The 22259-nt window shown below is 43.9% G+C and overlaps 1 protein-coding gene and 1 pseudogene across 1 annotated transcript in view; both read right to left on the reverse strand.

Annotated features, from left to right (window-relative positions):
• The window catches only part of LOC144578307 (uncharacterized), a 79089-nt gene that overhangs the window by 8455 nt on the left and 48375 nt on the right, over nt 1-22259 (reverse strand). The gene's annotated exons all lie outside the window — the stretch shown is intronic.
• LOC100895907 (COP9 signalosome complex subunit 2 pseudogene) lies at nt 14604-16144 on the reverse strand (annotated as a pseudogene).

Consider the following 22259-nt stretch of genomic DNA (forward strand, 5'->3'; position numbering starts at 1 on the left):
TTTCCTTTTTCCTCCCAGCTCTGCTCAGTGACTTCAGAGCGCTGGGGAAAGGTAGGCTAACGCAAAACTGACCCCAACTTTTTCACTGGAACATCATTTTCCACCAAGTCATGATTTCTTCAATCACAATAGTAAAAGAAAATACTTCCCAGCTATTCATACACTCACATATGAGGTCATGAAGGGCATGGCAACTTAACAATGACTACGACTACTAAAGTTTCTTCAAAAAAAAGAAAATGAACATAAATTGAGATAGACTTACTTAGAAGCCCCTGCTTCCAATGGAAGCTACTCAAGTCACTACTCTTCCAAGGGACGGGAGTGAATTAAAGAAAAGGAAGAATGTCTTATTGAATGATCACGTTTTCTCCAAATCTCCTACAATAATGCCGTCTTCCCACAAAGAATCTAGGTACTGCAAATTCCTGGCAAGAGAACCAAGGTGTAATCATTCCCCTTAAAACTTACTTACATCAGCGTGGCGCGGTGGCTCACCCCTGTAATCCCAGCACTTTGGGAGGCGGAGGTGGGCGGATCACGAGGTCAGGCGTCCCAGACCAGCCTGACCAACACGGTGAAACCCGGTGTCTACTAAAAATACAAAAATTAGCAGGGCGTGGTGGCCGACGCCTGTGATCCCAGCTACTCCTGAAGCAGGATATACTCCTGAGGCAGAATCGCTTGAACCCGGGAAGCAGAGGGTGCAGTGAGCCGAGATCGCGACACTGCACTCCAGCCTGGGCGACAGAGCAAGACTCAGTCTCAAAAACAAAAATTACTTGAGATCAACCTGTAATTTCTAATACTGAGTTATTTAAGTATCACTTGGTCTATTCGATCTCTACAAAACTGAAAACATTAAGCTAACAAAGGACTTTGAAATTGTCACTCATATTCTATGACAGCAGGACCAATCCTTTTTCCTGGCCCTATTTGTCTTAGGAATGTGGGCAAAGAGAAGGGGAGAAGGTGAGAAGGAAAACTCTTTTCTAAATAAATGTGTAACATCTTTGGAAAAACCAAGGTTATCATTTGGCTTTTAAGACTGCATTCCGGTCTCCAGAATTAACCTTGCACATTCAATGTTCATCGTTCAGGTATGAAAAGCTCTACATTTCCACCAACCAGAAGAAAATCTACGGAGGAGCAGGATATATGTACTGATACCTCTATTCCCTCCCATCTCCTTATATGCCCTATGAATAACAGAAGTTAACAGATTTTATAATGCTTGTTACGGGAGCAAAAAACAAAAAACAAAACAAAAACAAAAACGGCACTATGTGGAAGCGTGTGGACTACAGAGCATGCTCAACAGAAAGGCCACAGCACTCCAGTTACTGACAGAATATAACCTCTTGAGGATTCCAGGCCCCAACCTAAAAGGACTTCAATAAGCACTAAACCAAGAGATCAAAGAGAAGAAATAAGCTTAACTTAGTTATTAGCCGGATGGAAAGAATACCAAATTTCACATCATCAAGATTGGAAAACTACCGACTGGCTTGACTTTTCCATTTACTTTTAAGTCAGGAAAAAAGAAGGGAGAAAAAAGTCCTTACCAAAGGTTAACCAAACTAAGTCATTCACAACTGCAAGAGATTTGAAGTCCGTACTACTCAAATTCACCAAAAATGTACAACTCGGAGAGAAGGGAGGAAAAAACTCCATTAGTTGCCTGCGTGGAGGAAAAGACCATCTTAGTGCACAGCGTTGATAGGGCTTCGTTTCTGCTCAGTGAGCCAGACGTACAGATTCATGTATAAACAACACGTGACCAGTTCTGTCCCCTGCGTTTTCCGAAGGCTAACACACACACAGGATGGTTCACACAAACATGCCCTTCTAAAGTGCATTCTGCGTCCTGAATTATCACTTTCCCTGGAGGGGTCATCGTGGTAGCCCGTGAATTGGACACTCCTCTACCTCTGAAGCAGGCAGAGATCTCGGATTGCTAAGCCCAGAGAAAAAAACATGTTAACTCGAAATAACCGCCCCCATCAAACGAAGAGAGGTTTTTCAGTTCACAGGGAGAGGAAGGTGGTCGAGGGGAAGGAAGTGCAGGATTTCACAAAGTAGACGCGCACAGCATTTTCCCTGGCAGAGGGCAGCTTCTGCTTTCCTTTTTAGGTGGATACAGATCTAACGGGAGCCTGTTCGCCTAGACCTCTCTTGGTTAGTTCAGATGTACCGGGGCCGGGGGGGGGATGGAGAAGGAACGGGGTGTCCTCCTGCGGCCCACCGTGTCGCGGACTCGTCGCGAGTCGCAACAGAAACAGCTTCACTTCGCCAAGGGCAGGCGCGAGCCGAGGCCAGGGCGCCGCCCGGGAGCCCCGCTGCCGCCAAGGCGCCCGGTGCCGGAAACGCCCAGCAAGCGGCGCCCCGGGCCGCCCGTTCCCGGCGGAACGGTCCCAAACCCCGCCGCCCAGGGGCCGCCGAGGGGGCGGCGGAAGCGCCTGGGATTTGAAAGATGCCACCACGGCCGCCGCCCCCCGCCAGCCGAGCCACAAAGGGCCGAGCCCTCCTCCCCGGCCCCTCCGCAAGCCGCCGACCGCTCCCCGCCCGCCCGGCGCTGGCGTCGCCTGCTCACCCGGGTCTCTCGGTCCCTCGGGGTGGGAACTGGCCCCGCCGAAGGCCCCGAGCACACTGGGCCCGTCCGGCGCGGCGGCGGGGGCGTGGCCCTCCCGCCGAGGCCACGGCCCGGGTCTCGCCTCAGCCTCCGGCCGCGGAAGGCTGGCGCCGCCGCCGCCGCCTCTTCCTTCCGGTCTCCCCTCGCTCGGTCCGTCCGGCGCGGAAAGCAGCGTCCTCTGCGGGCGCCGCCGCACGCTCCTCAGGGCCCGACCACCGCCAGACTCCTCCCCCGGGAGCCGCGCCGCCCGCCCGCCCGCGCCGCCTCGTCAGTCCGGGGCCGCGAGACGCCCGGCCCGCCGCTCCAGCCCCGCCCCGCCCCCGCCGCGCGCTCCCGCCCCCGCCTGCGGCCCGGGAACGCGCGGGCAGAGGACCGTTGGCCAGCCCGCGGCGCCCGCCCTCGCCAGGCCGCCCTCCCGCCTCGCGCGCGCGCCCGTCGGCACCAGCGGCAGTTTTGCAGTTTCCCGGGTCCTCGCGACCGTTCCCCCGCCCCTCCCTTACTCTAGCCGCCCCCGCCCTTTTCCTCTGCCGGATCCCACCGGAAAGCCAAAACAATTGGGGCCGCGCAGGCGCGAAAAAGGAAACGGAAAGAGCAGGAAGGGCGGGGGCGGCGCGAGGCGACGGGAAGCGTCACTGAAGGGGGTTCCCGGGAAAGGGCAGGGGAGCGCCCCCGAGGGGCGCGTGCGCGGCTGAGCGGTTGCCCGAGGAGTTGCGGCGGCCGAGGCCTCGGGCTCAGACTCGCGCGGGGAGAGGCCGGACGAGTTCATTGCTAGGAAATGTACACAACGACAGTTACGCCGAAGGTGGCTTTTCACGCCTTGAAACGTCCCCTGAAATACAGACCTTTGCAGGCTGGGCCGCGGGGTGGGAACGAGTCGGACCACACAATACCAGACCGGGAACAGGAGAAAGTTTAGGGGGCGTTGGGCGGGTCGCTTTGTCCCCGCAGCGCCTGTCCTCCCTCCCGCGCCGTTCCGGTTTCTCCCGAGCCTAAGGAAGAACTGGGAGCAGCACCCGAAAGGGCCGGCAGCTGGGGGAGCTTAGAAAGCGGGGGAGCGACACCGGGGTGCGGACGGGAACTCCGGCGTGCGAGGCCTTCCGTGTTGTGCTGCACTGCGGCGGCTACACCCCACCCCTGCAACCCCCGACTTCCAAAAGGGCGCCTCGAGCTTTGCTGCACGGAGCGAAGCGTTTGTCGCAGCAGCTCACGGCTGTGGCCCGCACCGGTGTAGTTAACTTGGCACCGCTGACTGGCAGGCAGGCTGTAAATCTGCCCTCATTGGCCGGGAGTTATTCGTGGATCACAGAATTGTCAGAAATGCCCACAGACTCCACCTCCCTTCCTGACTTACGCTCTCGGCACAAGCCCGATCTAGAGACGGTGGATGACTAATTATCGTCTGAAAGGCCATAGCGTGCAAGATGGAAGGGAGCCTCGTCCTGTAAGCGAGGCCAGCCCCGCTGAAAGCGCACCAAGACAGTGCTATCTGCAACGACTGATAAAGGATTGCTTTACAGTCGAATCTGGAAACTACACTCAACAAATCTTTATTGAGTTACCCGCCTGCTACCACTGCACTTACTCTAATTAAATAGTTAAGTGGTAGGATATCAAACAGCAAAGAAGCCATACAAAAGATTAAAGTCATTTAACACACACTTGAGCACCTACTTCGTGCCACACTGGATATGAGAGATGCCTTCTGAACAAGCAGAGAGCGACAACAAATGATACCTTTGGTAAGGAATCCGTGATTCATCCTGCGGGCAACAAAAAGCCACTTAAGATTTTTAAGCAGGAGAATATCTTGATTTTAGAGGAAAAAAATGTGAAGCATGGTAGATACTAGACCGCAAGCAGGGATACCAGTCAGGAGGCTGTTGATACAGTCCAGACATGAGACGCAGAGAAAGTCCAAACTCAGCGTCAGTGAGCACGGTGAAGCAGAGATAGATCTGAAAACTAGCCAGCTATGATAAATAAGACTTGATTACCTAGAGGATGAGAAGAAATAAATCAAGGATAAGTGAGTTTTCTAGTTAGGGTGATTAGAAAGTGATATCTGACTATAAAAGGAGTCATGGAGCCGGGCACGGTGGCTCACACCTGTAATCCCAACACTTTGGGAGGCCGACGCAGGCGGCTCTTGAGGTCAGGAGATGGAGACCATTCTGGCTAACACGGCGAAACCCCGTCTCTACTAAGAATACAAAAAATGAGCCGGGTGTGGTGGCGCGCGCCTGTAGTCCCAGCTACTCAGGAAGCTGAGGCGGGAGAATCGCTCGAACATGGGACGTGGAAGTTGCAGTGAGCTGAGATCACGCCACTGCATTCCAGCCTGGGCGACAGAGCAAGACTCTGTCTCAAAAAAAAAAAAAATGTAGTAATGAATTGTGAGGAGGAAAGAGAGGACTAAAAGGTGTCCTTTTAATGACTGTACAGTTAGAAATGCGTTTGGGCCTACATTTTTTTCGAAAACGATTCCATTATAATAGTTAAAACAAGACCCCAAATCTGCCTTTGTTGGTTCAACAGCTCAAGAACAGCAAGGTCGTCATTTCTTTGATTCTCTTGACATTGACTTCAGGGTTGCAAGATGGCTGCTGCAGTTTTAGAGAAAAAAATCTGAAGGCAAGAAGATGGGAAAAGGGTGGTTTCTACCATGCACAGTCTTTTTTTTTTTTTTTCTTCAGGAAACTGAAAGCTTTCTCAGGATGCTACCTCATCTCCCAAACTCAGCAGACTTCCACAAACATTTCATAGTTTAGAATTGTAATTTGGCCACCTGTAAAGATTACCAAAGAGAAAAGCACCGGGAATGGATATTGGGTCAGACAAATAGCAGTTGGCCAGTTAGTTAATATTTAAAGCATCCTTCTTTAAGACTTAGAACTCTGAGGCTGGCAGGATGGATTGATGTGTTAGGGTTTCAAAAACTCCCAATCATTTTGGTGTGTTATTATCTTAACCGGGAAAAGAACAGATTGAACATTTATACTCAAATATTTGTATTTGTTTGCCATTCCTTATCTCAAAGTTCCCATCCCCTTAAACAAAGGCTCAGAGGGAACTGGAACAATGAGGAAGAAGGGATTGATGCCATCAGGGGAGGCAGGCTCCCGTTCAGCTTTCCTTCTGCAGCTGCCATCTTAGAATAACTAGAGGTGCTTGGCGATCCTGCCTCTGAGCTTAAAAAGCTCTGAATGATCACAGCAAGTTGCAGTGTCCATTTTAGGGAGTCATAAATCAGTATTTTCTAGCAATTACACACACTTTTTTGGAACGTAGAGCATCTCTCTTGTGATCCATATCCACAACGTTATTTCATGCAACCCTTTTCAGTTAACAAGCATCTTTCCTTTTAATTGTTAACAAGGCGTCTTCCCTTTCAACTGATGGCCACAAAAAGTGTCATCCTACAACTGTACTTTAAACATTGTCACGATTGTAGAACAGAAAGAAGACAATAATAATGCCTGGAAAAATAAAAATGCAGCCAGACGCTGGTGGTTCACACCTGTTATCCCAGCACTTTGGGAAGTCGAGGCGGGTGGATCACCTGACATCGGGAGTTCAAGACCAGCCTGGCCAACATGGTGATACAATGTATATACCGTCTTTACTAAAAATACACAAATTAGCTGGGCATGGTGGCAGGCACCTGTAATCCCTGCTACTCAGTAGGCCGAGGCCGGAAAATCACTTGAACCGGGGAGGCCGAGGATGGAGTGAGCTGAGATCGTGCCATTGCACTTCATCCTGGGCAACAAGAGCTAAACTCCATCTCAAAAAGGAAAAAAGAAAAGAAAAAGAAACACGTGACTAAAAATTTTCTAAAATTAATTGTTTATTTCTGACTGCTATAAATCATAATCACTTAAGATCTTCATTGATAAGATGAGATAAGATACAATTAAGCTTAACCTTAATATTGTTAAACTAAATTTGCCTTGAGCATGCCTCCAACCTTGAGTCCCTACATAATGAACTGCGACCTAACAGTATAGGAACAAACTGAAAGCCTAACTAGGAGTACATATTTTTTGTAACAACTGAGTCTCAGTCAATCACAGCCGCTGAGCTTCAGCCAATCACAGGCAGCATACCTATCAGACCACGCCCAAATAGGGATGTCTAGCTTTAACTAATCAAGCTGTTTCTGTACCTCACTTAGATTTTCTAACCATAAATGCTGCCTGCCCACAATGAGGAGCAGAACTCTCTGAACCTCTTCTAATACTTTTTAATTTTTTTTTTTTTTTTTGAGACGAAGTTTCGCTCATGTTACCCAGGCTGGAGTGCAATGGGGCAATCTCGGCTCACCACAACCTCCGCCCCCTGGGTTCAGACAATTCTCCTGCCTCAGCCTCCTGAGTAGCTGGGATTACAGGCACGCGCCACCGTGCCCAGCTAATTTTTTGTCATTTTTAGTAGAGACGGGGTTTCACCATGTTGACCAGGATGGTCTCGATCTGTTGACCTCGTGATCCACCCGCCTCGGCCTCCCAAAGTGCTGGGATTACAGGCTTGAGCCACCGCGCCCGGCCTACTTTTTAATTTTTTCTTAAATTTTGTTTTTGCTTTTTTTTTTTTTTTGAGAAAGAGTTTTGCTTTTGTTGCCCAGGCTGGAGTGCAATGGCGTGATCTCGGCTCACCACAACCTCTGCGTTCCAAGTTACAGCCATTCTCCTGCCTCAGCCTCCCGAGTAGCTGGGATTACAAGCATGTGCCACCATGCCTGAATAATTTTGTATTTTTAGTAGAGATGGGCGGGGTTTCTCCGTGTTGGTCAAGCTGGTCTTGAACTCCCTACCTCAGGTGATCGACCCCCCCTCAGCCTCCCAAAGTGCTAGGATTACAGGGATGAGCCACTCTGCCTAGCCAAAAAAAAGAAAAATTTAATAGAGATGGATTTCCACCATGTTGGCCAGGCTGGTCTCAAACTTCTGGCCTCAAGTGTTCCTCCTGTCTTAGCCTCCCAGAGTGCCAGGATTATAGGCATGAACCACTGCACCCAGCCTCTCTTGTAGTTCTGAAAGCAGCTGAATTCATGAATTGTTCTTTGCTCATTTAAACTCTATTAAATTTAGTTTGTCAGAATTTTTTTTCACAGTATTTTAACCTATTTAAAAATATTGGATTTGTGGGAGAATGCTACCAGGAACCTCTCTGAGCAGAGTGCAATGCAAAGCTAATGTGTAATATATTTTTTCCAGCTTGCTTCCCTGAAATAATACAGAGAAAATCTAGTTAAAATGGACATCATTATTAATGGTAGCACAAGGAAGTTCTTTGTGGTAACAGAACGGTTCTGTATATCTTGACTATGTGTAAATGTATAGATATATGTTAGTCAGCTTTGTGTTGTTATAAAGGAATACCTGAGACTGGTAATTTATTTTAAAAAGAGGCGGGCTGGGCGTGGTGGCTCAAGCCTGTAATCCCAGCACTTTGGGAGGCCGAGGCGGGTGGATCACAAGGTTAAGTGATCAAGACCATCCTGGTCAACATGGTGAAACCCCGTCTCTACTAAAAATGCAAAAAATTAGCTGAGCATGGTGGCGCGTGCCTGTAATCCCAGCTACTCAGGAGGCTGAGGAAGGAGAATTGCCTGAACCTAGGAGGCAGAGGTTGCGGTGAGCCGAGATCATGCCATTGTACTCCAGACTGGGTAACAAGAGCAAAACTCCATCTCAAAAAAAAAAAAAAAAAAAAGAGGTGTATTTCGGCTCATGGTTCTGCAGGCTGCACATGAAGCATAGTGCAGGCACCTGCTTCTGGTGAGGGCCTCAGGAAGCTTACAGTCATGGTGAAAGGCGAAAAGGGAGCCAGCGCATCACATGGTGAAAGAAAGGAGGAGGTGTCAGGCTCTTTTAAACAACCTGCTCTCGCATGAACTCATTACAGTGGGAGGGCACCCAGCCCTTCATGAGGAGCCGCCTCCATGACCCAAACATCTCCCACCAGGCCCCAACTCCAACATTGGAGATCACATTTCAACATCAGATTTGGAGAGGACAAATATTCAAACCATAACAACATATGATAAAATTTTATAGAATAAACATACGTTTAATATATAACACACAACAAGAAATGAGTTTATGTAAAAGATGATGAAATCCCGTAAGATCCTGCCTCAGCCTCCCAAAATGCTGGGATTACAGGCATGAGCCACTGGCCCTGGGCAGCTTTTTTTTTTTTTCCAGACAGGGTCGCACTCTGTCACCCAAGCTGGAGTGCAGTAACATGGTCACAGCTCACTGCAGTCTCGACCTCCCTGGGCTCAGGTGATCCTCCAACCTCAGTCTCCCAAATACCTGGGACTCCCAAATACCAGGTACCCACCGCCATGTCCAGCTAATTTTTGTATTTTTTTGAGAGATGGAATTTTACCATGTTGCCCAGTCTGGCCTCAAACTCCTGGGCTCAAGTGATCTGTCTGCATTGGCCTCCCAAAGTGCTGAGATTACCGGCGGGAGCTGCCATACTTGGCGGTTTTTTTTTTCTTCTTCTTCTTTTAATTGCCAAAAAATTCAGATTCAAGCCTAGTAAATAAAGTTTTGGCCAAAAAAAAAATTTTTTTTCAGTAAGATCTGAGTGTAGTTAATTGTAGTATGCCAGTGTCAATTTCCTAACTTGTATAATGTACTATAGTTTTTGGAGCTTCTTTTTGTTGCTGTTATTTACTTTTCTTTTACTCCTCCAGAGCCTTTTCCATGGATAATGTACTATAGTTTAAGATGTTACCATTGGGGGAAGCTGGAAGAACACAAGCAACTCACTGTACTAGTTTTGCTACTTATTGTGAGTCTTATGGTGAAGTCAAGATAAAAAGTAATCCTGTAATCCAGCACTTTGGAAGGCTGAGGTGGGAGGATCCCATGACTCCAGGAGCTCAAGACCAGCTTGGGCGACATGGTGAAACCCATCTGTACACAAAACACAAAAATTAGCCAGTCATGGTGGCACACGCCTGTAGTCCCAAGCTACTCAAGAGGCTGAGGTAGGAGGATGACTTGAATCTGGGAAGAAGAGGTTGCAATGAGCTGAGATCACACCACTGCACTCCAGCCTGGGTGACAGAATAAGAGTGTCTAAAAAAAAAAAGTGTAAAAGTCAAAAAAAAGGACATTATTTATTCAATAAATATTTAATGCCCTGGTATACAGAGATAAGAGACCCATAGAGGAATGGGTGTGTTGGAAGGAAAGACCCAAGCAAACCAACAGTGGGATACACTCTTTGAAAGCAATATGGTAGAGATCCAAGATGGCTGATCTCTAACAGTTCAGGATTGTAGCTCCCAGTGAAAGTGCAGAGAACGAGAGGATGCCACACTTTCAGACGAACTTTCATCACTCACGGACCAGAAGATTCTCAGCAGAGGGGCCCCACGGGTCGCCAGCGCGATTCTTATGGCCAGCACAGCGGTTTTGCCGGCACCTCGTCGCAGCAGCTCTTCGTGCAGAGTTAACGGGAGGAGATTCCCGGGCAGAAGAGCACCATCAGTCTTATAGCTGCTGTTTTGGCCCGCGCAGTGGGTTGCTCGGATTCCAGTGCTGGGAATCAATAAACTGGGCGTCCACTCAGAAACCCAACGAGAAAGGCGGTAATTGTAAAGACGACAGATGGATAAATTTATAACAAAGGGAAGAAACCAGCCTAAAAAGGCTGAGAATACCCATAATCAGAACCCCTCTCCCTCTACAGGGGATTACAGTTCCTCATCAGCAACGGAACAAGCCCTGATGGAAAAGGACTGTGTACCATTGACAGAAGTAGGCTTCAGAAGGTGGATGATAAGAAACTTCTGGGATTTAAAAGAACTTGTTCTAACCCAATGTAAAGAAACTAAGAACTTTGAAAAAAGGTTTGATGAAATGCTAACAAGAATAGACAATATAGAGAGGAATATAAATGAACTAACGGAGTTGAAAAACACAACACAAAAACTTAGCGAAATATGCACAAGTTTGAATAGCCGAATTGATCAAGCAGAAGAAAGGATATCAGAGGTCGAAGACCTACTTAATGAAATAAAACGAGAAGACAAGAATAGAGAAAAAAGGATAAAAAGGAATGAGCAAAGTCTGCAAAAAATATGGGACTATGTGAAAAGACCTAATTTACATTTGATAGGTGTACCTGAATACGACAAAGAGAATGAATCCAAGCTGGAAAATATTCTTCAGGATACTATTCAGGAAAACTTTCCAAATCTGGCAAAGCAGGTCAATATTCAACCCCAGGTAATACAGAGAACAGCACAAAGATATTCCTCAAGAAGAGCAACCCCAAGGCACATAATTGTTAGATTCACCAGGGCTGACACAAAGGAGAAAATATTAAGGGCAGCCAGAGAGAAAGGTCCGGTTACCCACAAAGGGAAGCCTATTAGACTCACAGCAGATCTCTCATCAGAAACCCTACAAGCCAGAAGAGAGTGGGGGCCAATATTCAACATCCTTAAAGAACAGAACTTTCAGCCCAGAATTTCATATCCTGCCAAACTAAGCTTCACAACTGAAGGAAAAATAAAATATTTTATCAACAAGCAAGAACTCAGAGATTTTATTACCACCAGGCTAGAGCTTCTGAAAGAAGCATTATACATAGAAAGGAACAACCAGTATTAGCCTTTCTAAAAATATACCAAAAAGTAAAGAGCATCAACATAAAGAAGAATTTACATCAACGAATGGATAAAACAGCCAGTTAACATCAAATGGCAGTAATCCTAAATTTAAATTGACTAAATCCCCCAATCAAAAGATACAGCCAAAACCTAACAATATGCTATATCCAGACCCATTTTACATCCAAAGATACACAAAGACTTAAAACAAAGGGATGGAGAAAGATTTACCAACCAAATGGAGAGCAAAAATAAATAAATAAATAAATAAGCAGGAGTTGCAATTCTTGCATCTGATAAAATAGATTTCAAAGCAACAAAGATATAGTGGTAAAAGGATCAATGCAACAATAAGAGCTAACAATCCTAAGACCCAGATACATAAGACTCATAAAGAGATTTAGACTCAACGAGACAGAAAATTAATAAGGATATCCAGGACTTGAACTCAGATCTGGAACAAGTAAACTCAATAAATATTTATAGAGCTGTCCATTTTAAATACACAAAATATACATTCTCCACCTTAAATACACAAAATATTGATTGGCCATTATTAATACTCATTTCCCATTCTCTCTCCCTCTTTTTCTTCCTCTTCCTCTCCTTCACTCCTTTTTTTTCTTTCTGCCAAAAAAATAAAAGCAATATGCACAGTATTATGAGAGCACAGAAGAACAAGTAGGTCAAGAAAGGATTTTCAAGAAAAGGGAAGCAGGCTGGGTAGAAAAGGAAACGAGCAGAAGAACAAACAGGGGCCATGACACAGAGGTTTAAATGAGCTCTGGTAGTTTCATCATTATATGTTTTTGTTAGACACAGTGCTTTTATGTCATTGCCCTTGTCATGATTGTATAATAATTAAATGTTTTTATGAGGTAAGCTCCCTGAAGGCAGAAACCAATTTTATATCCTGTTGACTCACTAGTTTTACAGTTTCTGTCTAAGTACTCGTTAAAATTTGTTGAGTGAATGAGGTTGTTGGTCATGACTGGAACGTGGAGTACATGTGAAGGAATGCAGGACATCTGGAGAAGAAGGTGAGGGATAGATACAGATCATGAAAGAACTCACATGGTAAGTTTGGGCTCTATTCCAAGGTAATGGGGAAAGATCAGAGGAACATGATCAGTTTTGTATTTTGGGAAGATAACATATACTTTAGGAAAATGACGAGGCAGGGTAAGTAACATTAGGAGGCCATACAGACTTGTCCCCTTGCGTGAAGCCCAGTTGGCCCCTTTGGCAGCAGGCTCCTTTTGCTTGCACCCTCATGCGTCATTCTTTTACAAGGTTACCAGCTGACCACCACATGGTTACAAGTTCCCCATATCCAGTACAGCCAGGGAAAGAGAACAAAAGTCCCTTATTCCTGATGTAACTTCCCCAATCTCCAACCAGTCAGTACCACAAGCCCAAGAAGCTATTAGCTACAAATTCTCGCCTTGGGATGGAGGCCAGGGACATCTCGGGGTCCTGCATGTGTAGCTAGGCTCAAGGTTTAGCTTATAGTAACCTTTTCCTCACTTTAATAGTAAAAAAACACACCCTTAGTGGAGAATGTATATGCTAAGGATACCCATGATATGTGTTGGAGCAAGTAGAGACTGAGCACATGCTCCAACTGTGGATCCACCTGTGTTTACTGGACCTCACAGTATTTTATAAACATTCACATACAGTGCCCATAAAGGAATTCCTTTTTGTTTTATTAATATCTTAAACTCTTTTATTCCCTACCATAGACATTTTGTCTTTTGTTTTCTTTCCGTTTTCTACAGTTTCCAACTTGTACCTGTGTTTAATACTGCTTTAGTCTGCTAAAGACATTAATTGATTGCTTTTCTAAATCTAAGGATTATATAATTTTAGTATAAATATATTATCACATATTTTCTTAACATTTTGACAAAACCGAATAAGCATGCCTTGTTTTAAGTGCATGCTCCTTCCACTGTTTATAAAATCTAATTTAATGATCAAAAAATTCTTGGTTGTCACTCTTCTGTTACAACAATCTTCCTTCTGAACTGCCACCCAGTTTATACATAATAATATCAAGCAGTAGAAAAACCAAAGAAATTATCTTAATCTTAGTTATTCCTTTTGACACTATAAAATAATGTGAACTTTTAAAAAAATGAAACAATACATCCAAAACTCAATATATTCAAATGAGCTGAGTTCCTTTTTACCTTGGAAGGCCACTGTTCATTCTCCTAAGTATCCTGCCCCTGCTCAAAATACCTTTAAAACTCTTTTGGGATTGCTTCCAAAGCAAGTTGTATACTTTTTGCATTACCTCAAAGTTAGGTGGAAGTTTTCTAAACTTTCTTGTGGTACCAAATAATGGTAACTAAAAATAGTCAAGCTTCTTAATACTATCTTTTTTAAAACAACGTATAATCACAAAGTTAATAGTCTGTGAGACAAATTAACTTTGAATGCAATTCTAAAAGAGTAAACCCAGCAGGTTTTGGGCAAGGGTAGATTGCTGGCATTAGGAAATAACCTTCCAGCATCATCGCTATGCAGAATTAACATTCATTTAGCTGTCTATGTTCTGGCATATTTGTTTAAAGTGAACATTCTGAGAGTTAGTATTCTTTTGAAAAGAAATATCACTCTTAAAAAAAATTTATTTCTTTAAAGCATCACTGTCATAACTATGCAAGTGTTTTGTTAGAAAGTAGTTCTCCTTACTGTATCAATAAAGACGACTTTTAAAAACTTGAAAGCAAATAACCAACTTATTTGCCCCCAGGCTTTTTAAAATCATTAACTGAAGATAAAATAATTCAAAATTTCAAAGTACTAAAAAACAAAACAACTCCAAATGTAATAAAAACACATCAAGAAGCAAACTACAATTTCTGAGCTGCACTGTTTATTTTGCTGCTTGAAACCTAAGTGACAGTATGCCACTATAATTATGGGGTTTCGTCTAAATCTTTACTACACTGCAGGTACAGAAATATACGGACACATTTTTGGAGAATTGACATTTTGCAAAATGCAGCGAACATTTTAATTTATAAATGGAAAAGGAAGTGTTCAAAAGGATATGCATTTCAAGTTATTGCAGGTTATTGTGAGAGAATTTCTGCACGTAAAACATGTTTAAATTTAACCAACAGTAGCGTGTCAGTGTATTTAAAATCATGACAAAAATCTTCTCTCTGGTCATGTTGCCCATGACAAATTTCTATGATGTTGTATTTTTAGGGCAAGATGTCAATACAGCATAAATCCCATGGTATTTTGGTTTTCTTCTGGAGATTAAAGCTGTTTTTCTTGGGATAAATGCAGCAGCAAAACACAAACCAGTTGATCAAAAAAGCACTTCTGCCATAACTCCAATAATTTTCAGGACACATCAACCGACAGTAGTTTTGCCATTCCCAGTTCTTTTAAGGATTACATCTCTGCACTGTTGCCTTAAGGATGTCTGTAGAAGCCTGTTCTCTGTTAAGCCAGTGTACTGACTACAGCCTGGTTGAGAGAATTTAGTTGGTTGGTCCATTGATCTAGTGCAGGATATCGTGCACCACCCCTCTGCTGATGATCCAGCTCAAGGAGCTGGTTGACTTGATCAATTCGGCCATGAATAGTGTTATCCAATATGCACTGCACCAGCAAGCTCTCCACATCAGCTACATCTATGTTTAATTCCTTAGAAATATAAGGAATATGTATTCTTGTGTAAGGTTTAATTAATTTTATAAGCACTTGTGCTCTGATGTTTCGCAAAAGCTCTTCAATGTGTTCTCTTATGAAAGGATCATCCATGATGTTGCTGTGATTTGTTTTTAAAACTTTTCAAATTCAGTGATGTCATTATTCTGATAGGCACTTACTAAATTCGTCATTGCTAAAATTTCTGGATCATTTTTGTATGGCTTGGCCTCCTGTGAGTCAAATGGATTTATTCCTGATTTCATAAGCATATTTGCTAAGACCAAATATTTTAAGCAAGTAGTTCATCTCGGACTTCCAGATTCATCATAATTCTTGAAGGCTTCAAAAAAATCAGTGTGTGCCTTTTCAAATTCACCTTCCCTCAAGTGCATTTTACCAGCACATTCTCTGAGAACTCCCATGATCAGTGGATGAGGGATGGCAGACTTGATGTGAAGTGACTGTTCATAGAGTGCTTTAAGTTTTTTGTTATTTTTCTGTGCTGTGTACACTTGAATTTCCAGAGCATATATTTCTAATAACTGTGTACCCTTTTTCAGATCATCTTCGCCATCATCAGTCTGACAGGACTGATGTCACTGGCGTAACATTTTTTGAAGCTTTCCATACTCCTCTCATTCTAAATATAATTTTCCAAGCTTTGTGTTTGTCTTAAACCACAGTCTATCATTCTTAGCATCTTTCAAAGCTTCCAGAGTTGTTTCATAGAATTCCTGCAGTAAATCCATCTATTTAGAAGTAGAGATATAATCAAGAATAGAATTAATGGGTTTTTCAGAATAATTTCTTGTGACAGCACTCCTATATAGGTCAATAGTTGTTTATATCTATTCATCATTTCTGGAAAGTTTGTCAACTTGAAGTTAATCTTAATCATTTGTTTCGGTGCTTTAAATCCCCATTCTCCTTTTTCACCTTCAAGTTCCAAAACCTTTTGGAAACTGCTTAATGCTGCTTTTGGGTCTTCTTATTTTAATGTTTTGGAATTATAGTACTGATTTTCCAAATCCACATTTGGCTCGGAGTTACTATCTTCAGAGTATTCCAGGTCATAGTCCTCCTCATCATCGCACAGGAAATCATCCTCCATCTCAGACATCTTGGCCAGAAGGGGGCAAGGAATTCCTCTTAAGACACTAGCTGCTATCGCTCCTTTTGAGCAACCCGCTCTGCCTGTCAGAGTGTATTTTTGCTTTGCAAAAAACTTTTTTGCTTGCTCTTACTTTGGACTTGTTCTTCAAATTCTTTTATTTTAAAAAAATTTTTTGTTAAATAGAGACAGGGTCTCCTTATGCTGCCCAGGCTGGTCTTGAACTCCTAGGCTCAAGCAATCTTCCCACCTCCCAAAGTGCTGGGAATACAGGTGCGAGCGCCCGCACCTGACCCAAATTCTTTTGTGCAGCAAAATCAAGAACCCAAACCAGCCCACCAACAACATGAAGAATTGTATAGAAGAAGCAAAACGTAGCAATGTTCTAAAAGGTCAAAACACAACCTGAATAGTGTGTGTGTTAGTAAGGGAAAGGAAGCCAGGCTTTTAGGAATTTCAGGTCCCACTCCAGCTGCTGCATGCTCTAGGTGTTTGTTTTGTTTTGTGTTTGTTTTGAGACAGCCTCGCTCTGTTGCCCAGGCTGGAGTGCAATGGTGCCGTCTCAGCTCACTGCAACCTTGGCCTCCCAGGTTCAACCGATTCTCCTTCTTCAGCCTCCTGAGTAGCTGGGATTACAGGCACCCACCACAATGCCCATATAATTTTTGTACTTTTAGTAGACACAGGGTTTCACCATTTTGGCCAGGCTGGCCTCAAACTCCTGACCTAGTGATCCACCCACCTTAGCCTCCCAAAGTGCTGGAATTACAGGCATGAGCCACCGCGCCTGGCCTGGTTTGTATCTATAATAATAACAACAACAAAAACAACAAATAGCTAACATTTGGTGAGTGTTCATTATGTGCAAAGCACTGGTTAAATCCTTAGAATGTGTACAGAATGGGGAAACAGAGCTAAATTTTATTTAAATCTCAAAGTATAGAATGACCCCAGCTGATACCCAAGTTGGGTTATGTAAATGTTTTTATATTCAAAGCTAAATGCCTTACTTCTCATAAAGCCCATGGTCTGACAACCCATGAGTCATTAATTGGTGAAAGATACAGGAAAGACCTTTGGAACAAGACTTAGAAGTGGATCCTAGTTCAGCTCTTAATTAGTGCTGTAATAATGGTGAACCGTTAATTCCTTTTTCTCTTACGGTCACACATTCTCAATTTAGAAAGTGAGATGATCACTGAGAAGTCAGCTTTGGGGTCTGAACTACTTCTAGAACACCTCCTTCCAGATTCCTAAAGTTAGTTGTGGTAGCTAGCTTTGAAAATGGCTCCCAGCGGGTCGGACATGGTGAGTGATGCCTGCAATCCCAGCATTTTGGGAGGCTGAGGCAAGTGGATCACTTGAGGTCTGGAGTTCAAGAGTAGCCTGGCCAACATGGTCAAATCCCGTCTCTACTAAAAATACAAAAATTAGCTGGGTGTGGTGGTGGGAGCCTATAATCCCACCTACTTGGGAGGCTGAGGCAGGAGAATCGATTGAACCTGGGAGGTGGGGATTGCAGTGAGCCAAGATCATGCCACTGCACTCCAGCCTGGGTGACAGAAGGAGAGTCCGTCTCAAAAAAAAAAAAAGCTCCCAGTGTATTCTCATCTTGTGTAGTCCTCTTGCACATTGTCCAGTTTGGTATGTGTGACCAATAGCACAGGGCAGATGTGATGGTATATCACTTCTGATGTTAGGTTATAAAGACTATAGCTTCCACCCTGGGAGCATTCTCTGTGTGTGTCTCTCTCTCTCTATCTCTCACCCCTCTTTTCTCCCCCCATTTCTCTAGTCCTCACTCTCATTCTCACTCTGTCTTTCTATCTGGGGTGTTTATACCCACTCATCCCCATTCCCTCTCTTTCCTCACTTGTACATGGACCCTCACAGTCTTTGGAGAGGAGCAAGTGACGAGATCTCTGGTCAACAGACAGTGGTAAACTGAGGCCAACCAACAACATGAGCGAGTTCAGAAGCAGATTCTCTGGCTCCAGTCAAGCCTTGAGATGACTACCACCTTGTGACAAACCGTACGCCAGAAGGACCCAGGTGATCCACTCCTCAATTCCTAACCCTTAGAAAATGTTAGATAATAAATGTTTGTTTTAGTTTGTTTTGAGAAAGGGTCTCCCTCTGTCACCCAGGCTGGGGTACAGTGACATGATCATAGCTCACTGCAGCCTTGAACTCCTGGGCTCAAACGGAGTCGAGCCCACCTCGGCTTCCTGCGTAGCTAGGACTATAGGCTTATGCCACCTGCTGAATTTTGGGGTAATTTGCCACATAATAATAGAAAACTGGCTGGGCCTAGTGGCTCACATTTGTAATCTCAGCACTTTGGGATGTCAAGGCGGACAGATCACTTAAGGCCAGGAGTTTGAGACCAGCCTGGCCAACATGGTGGAACCCCATCTCTACTAAAATATAAAAATTAGCCCAACTTGGTAGTGTGCACCTCTGGTCCCAGATACTTGGGAGGCTGAGGTGGGAGGATGGCTTAAGCCCGGAAGGTGGAGGGTTGCAGTGAGCCAGGATCATGCCACTGCACTCCAGCCTGGGCAACAGAGCAAGACTATGTCTCAAAAAAAAATTAAAAATTAAAAATTAAAAATAATGCATAACTAATACATTAATGAAATTCAAAGATATTCAAGTTCATTTAAACCTATTAGTAGTTGGTAGTAATCTGCAAACAATAATCTATAAAGCTGTTCAGGCAACAGCTATTTACTGAGTTCCTATGTCTTCCTACCACAGCCTGACTATTTTAATTACAGCTGCGATATGATTATTTTTCTGGCCTCGAGCATGGAATTGTACAGATCTGGTTGAAATTGTGGTGTTCATAGTTAGAGAGAATTTAGAAAAGCTACTTAATATCTATATGCCTGTTTCCTCAACTATAAAATCGTGATAATACAGTATTATAATGAATAATCAAGTTCTGAAGTTTATTCTTACACTAAAATGTAATTTGAAAGTCAAGGTATAAACAGCTTTTTTTTTTTTTTGAGACGGAGTTTCGCTCTTGTTACTCAAGCTGGAAAGCACAATCTCGGCTCATCGCAACCTCCGCCTCCTGGGTTCAGGCAATTCTCCTGCCTCAGCCTCCCGAGTAGCTGGGACTACAGGTGCACACCACCATGCCCAGCTAATTTTTATATTTTTAGCAGAGACGGGGTTTCATCTTGTTGACCAGGATGGTCTCGATCTCTTGACCTTGTGATCCACCCGTCTTGGCCTCCCAAAGTGCTGGGATTATAGGCATGAGCCATCGCGCCTGGCCTTAAATAGCTTTTTTAAAATTTAAAGTATCTTGCCCAGACTATAAACAAGACTATTTGTTATTTTACTGATTATTTTTCTCTCCTGTAGTCATTGGAAGATCGTGGTCCTTTGCTGAAATAAATAAACATAGCAATTTAAACAGGGTCAGCTATGTTTTGAATACACTTGCTTTCTCCGCTTGTCATTTATTGCCAATTTTTTGATCATGTGTCAAATTCCTGATAAGGATCTGCATATTACAAATATCCACGAACTTCCTATTTTCTCTCCTAAATTATTAGAAATTCAGATACAATTATTATAATATAACCTTTATTCTAGCAAAATATATGTGTGTGGATACATGTATCCACACACATTTTTCAGTGACAGAGAAGTAGCAACAATAACAAGAAAGATCTGAAACTGTGAGGTTATTTCTCAAATAAATGAAGAGAATATCTAGAATCTTTCCCAGCACTTTTTTTTTTTGACAGAGTCTCACTCTGTCACCGAGGCTGATCACTGCAGCCTCTGCCTCCTAAGTTCAAGTGATTCTTCTTCCTCAGCCTTCCAAGCTGGGACCACAGGCCCACACCACCATGGCTGACTAATTTTTTGTATTTTTAGTAGGGATGGCGGTTCTCACCATGTTGCCCACACTGGTCTCAAACTCCTGAGTAAAGGCAATCCACCTGCCTCAGCCTCCCAAAGAGCTAGGGTTACAGGTGTGAACCCCAAGTAGGGCCAGGACTTCTGATCTATAAATACAACTGTCCTCAATCAACAGTTTACTTCATTTATTGTAATACATTAATAATTCAAAGACGTGATTGCCACTGAAAAGTATAGTGGTTGGGAAGGGAAAAAAGTATTTTTCAAAGGAAGTTATTGGCTGGGTGAGGTGGCTCACACCTATAATCTCAGCACTTTGACAGGCAATGGTAGGTGGATTGCCTGAGTTTGAGACCAGCCTAGGCAACATGGTGAAGCCCCCGTCTCCACAAAAAACATGCAAAAAAATTAGCCAGGCATGGTGTTGGTGCCTACAGTCCCAGCTACTTGGGAGGCTGGGGTGGGAGGATCACGGAGCCCGGGAGGTCAAGGCTGCAGTGAGTTATGATTGTGCTTGCACTCCATCCTGGGTAACAGACTGAGACTTTATCTCAAAAAAAAAACAAAACAGAAAACCCAGTTATTTACTGTGAGGAGGGGCAGAATATGCCACACCAAAATATGTCACTTTAGTGTCAGGATTATTTTGAGCTACTTGAAAAACAGCAGATGCAAGAAGGGCATCCTGATCTCTTTTCTTCCTGAAAACAGGAAATAAGAACTCCCACATGAAAGATGCCCTCCTTGTACCAAAGAGAAGAAACATTGTTCAATGGGACATCATAGCTGAGAGAATTCAGCACAAGTAGACCTTGGCAAAATAATTATTATTTTGGCAGGTGCCTGTAATCCCAGCTACTCGGGAGGCCGAGGCAGGAGAATTCTTCAACTCAGGAGGTGGAGGTTTCAGTGAGCTGAGATCATGCCACTGCACTCAAGCCCGGGCAAGACTCTGTCTCAGAAAAAATAATAATAATAAAGAAAATATATTATTAATTATTGTTTGTAGCATCCACACATAATTTAGTCACTTTTCCACAACTGCCCCTCATTTTATTTATTTATTTATTTGTTTTAAGAGATGGGGTTTCACCATGTTGGCTGGGCTGGTCTTGAACTCCTGACCTTAGGTGATCTACCCACCTCGGCCTCCCAAAGTGCTGGGATTATAGGTGTGAGCCACCGAGCCCAGCCTCATTATTAATTTAATATAAAAGCATGTAGATTTTGCCACTTCTTTGGGTCTTCATTTCCTTATGAGGACTCTAAATGATTCAGGGCAGATGAGCCCCCAAATTGGGGCTTAGCCCAGGACGGTTCTTGGCTTCACCCAGCAAAGATTTCAAGGGTGAGGCGGGGTGTTAGCAACATTTATTGAAGCAGCAGCAGAGCCACTGCTCCTTGTGGGGCAGGGCTACCCCAGAGTCTGTGTGCCCAGAGTAGCTGCTCAGAGCAGGTCTGTTGTTATATTCATATCTACTTTTAATTATATGCAAATTAAGGGGTGAATTATGTGGAAGTTTCTAGGAAAAGAAATGCAGACATTTCTAGGAAAATGACCCGGGTGGTAGGGTCGTTACCCTGAAAGGGGTGGCAACTTCTGGGTATTGCCATGGCAGTGGTAAACTGATGTGGCACACTGGTGGGCACGTCCTATAGAAAGCTGCTTCCTCAATCTGGTCCCCTCTTTTAGCCTTGCCTTTGGAATCCCACCTCCTACCTCACTGTGTCATGTAAAACATAAATTTGTATGCTTTCCTCTTGCTATTTTATGTCAATTTAATTATCAAGCTCAGCTAAAATCCCTCAGGGTAGAGGTAAATTTTTGCATCCCCTTTTCTGAAATAGAGAAACTGGCATTAGTATCAGATAGGTTCATTCTATCTGCAAAATAATTCAAATGCTAGCAGTCAGATTAGTTTTGAGGACAGGTCTCCACTAGCAAGTAAAACGAAAATCTGGAAGGGTTATGTTGGAGAAGAGGAGAGGGAGCCCTTAGAATTGCTAAATAAACTTATAATTACACAACTTGAAGTTTTTATATGCTTTAGATAGAGAGGATTGGACCTTCCCACCATGTAATTGTATGTAAAGAATCTTGGATCTGATTTTGGGCTGTGTTGTGGCTCATACCTGCAACTGGGAGGCTAAGTTGGCTGGATAACTTGAGCCTAGGAGTTACAGACTGGCCTGGGCAACATGGTGAAAACATCTCTATAGAAAAATACAAAAATTATCTGAGTGTGATCATTCACCCCTGTGGTCCCAGCTACTCAGGAGTTTGAAGTGGGAGGATTACTTGAGCCCAGGGAGTT

This window comes from Callithrix jacchus, chromosome 11, assembly GCF_049354715.1.
Source record: "Callithrix jacchus isolate 240 chromosome 11, calJac240_pri, whole genome shotgun sequence".
Lineage (NCBI taxonomy): Eukaryota > Metazoa > Chordata > Mammalia > Primates > Cebidae > Callithrix > Callithrix jacchus.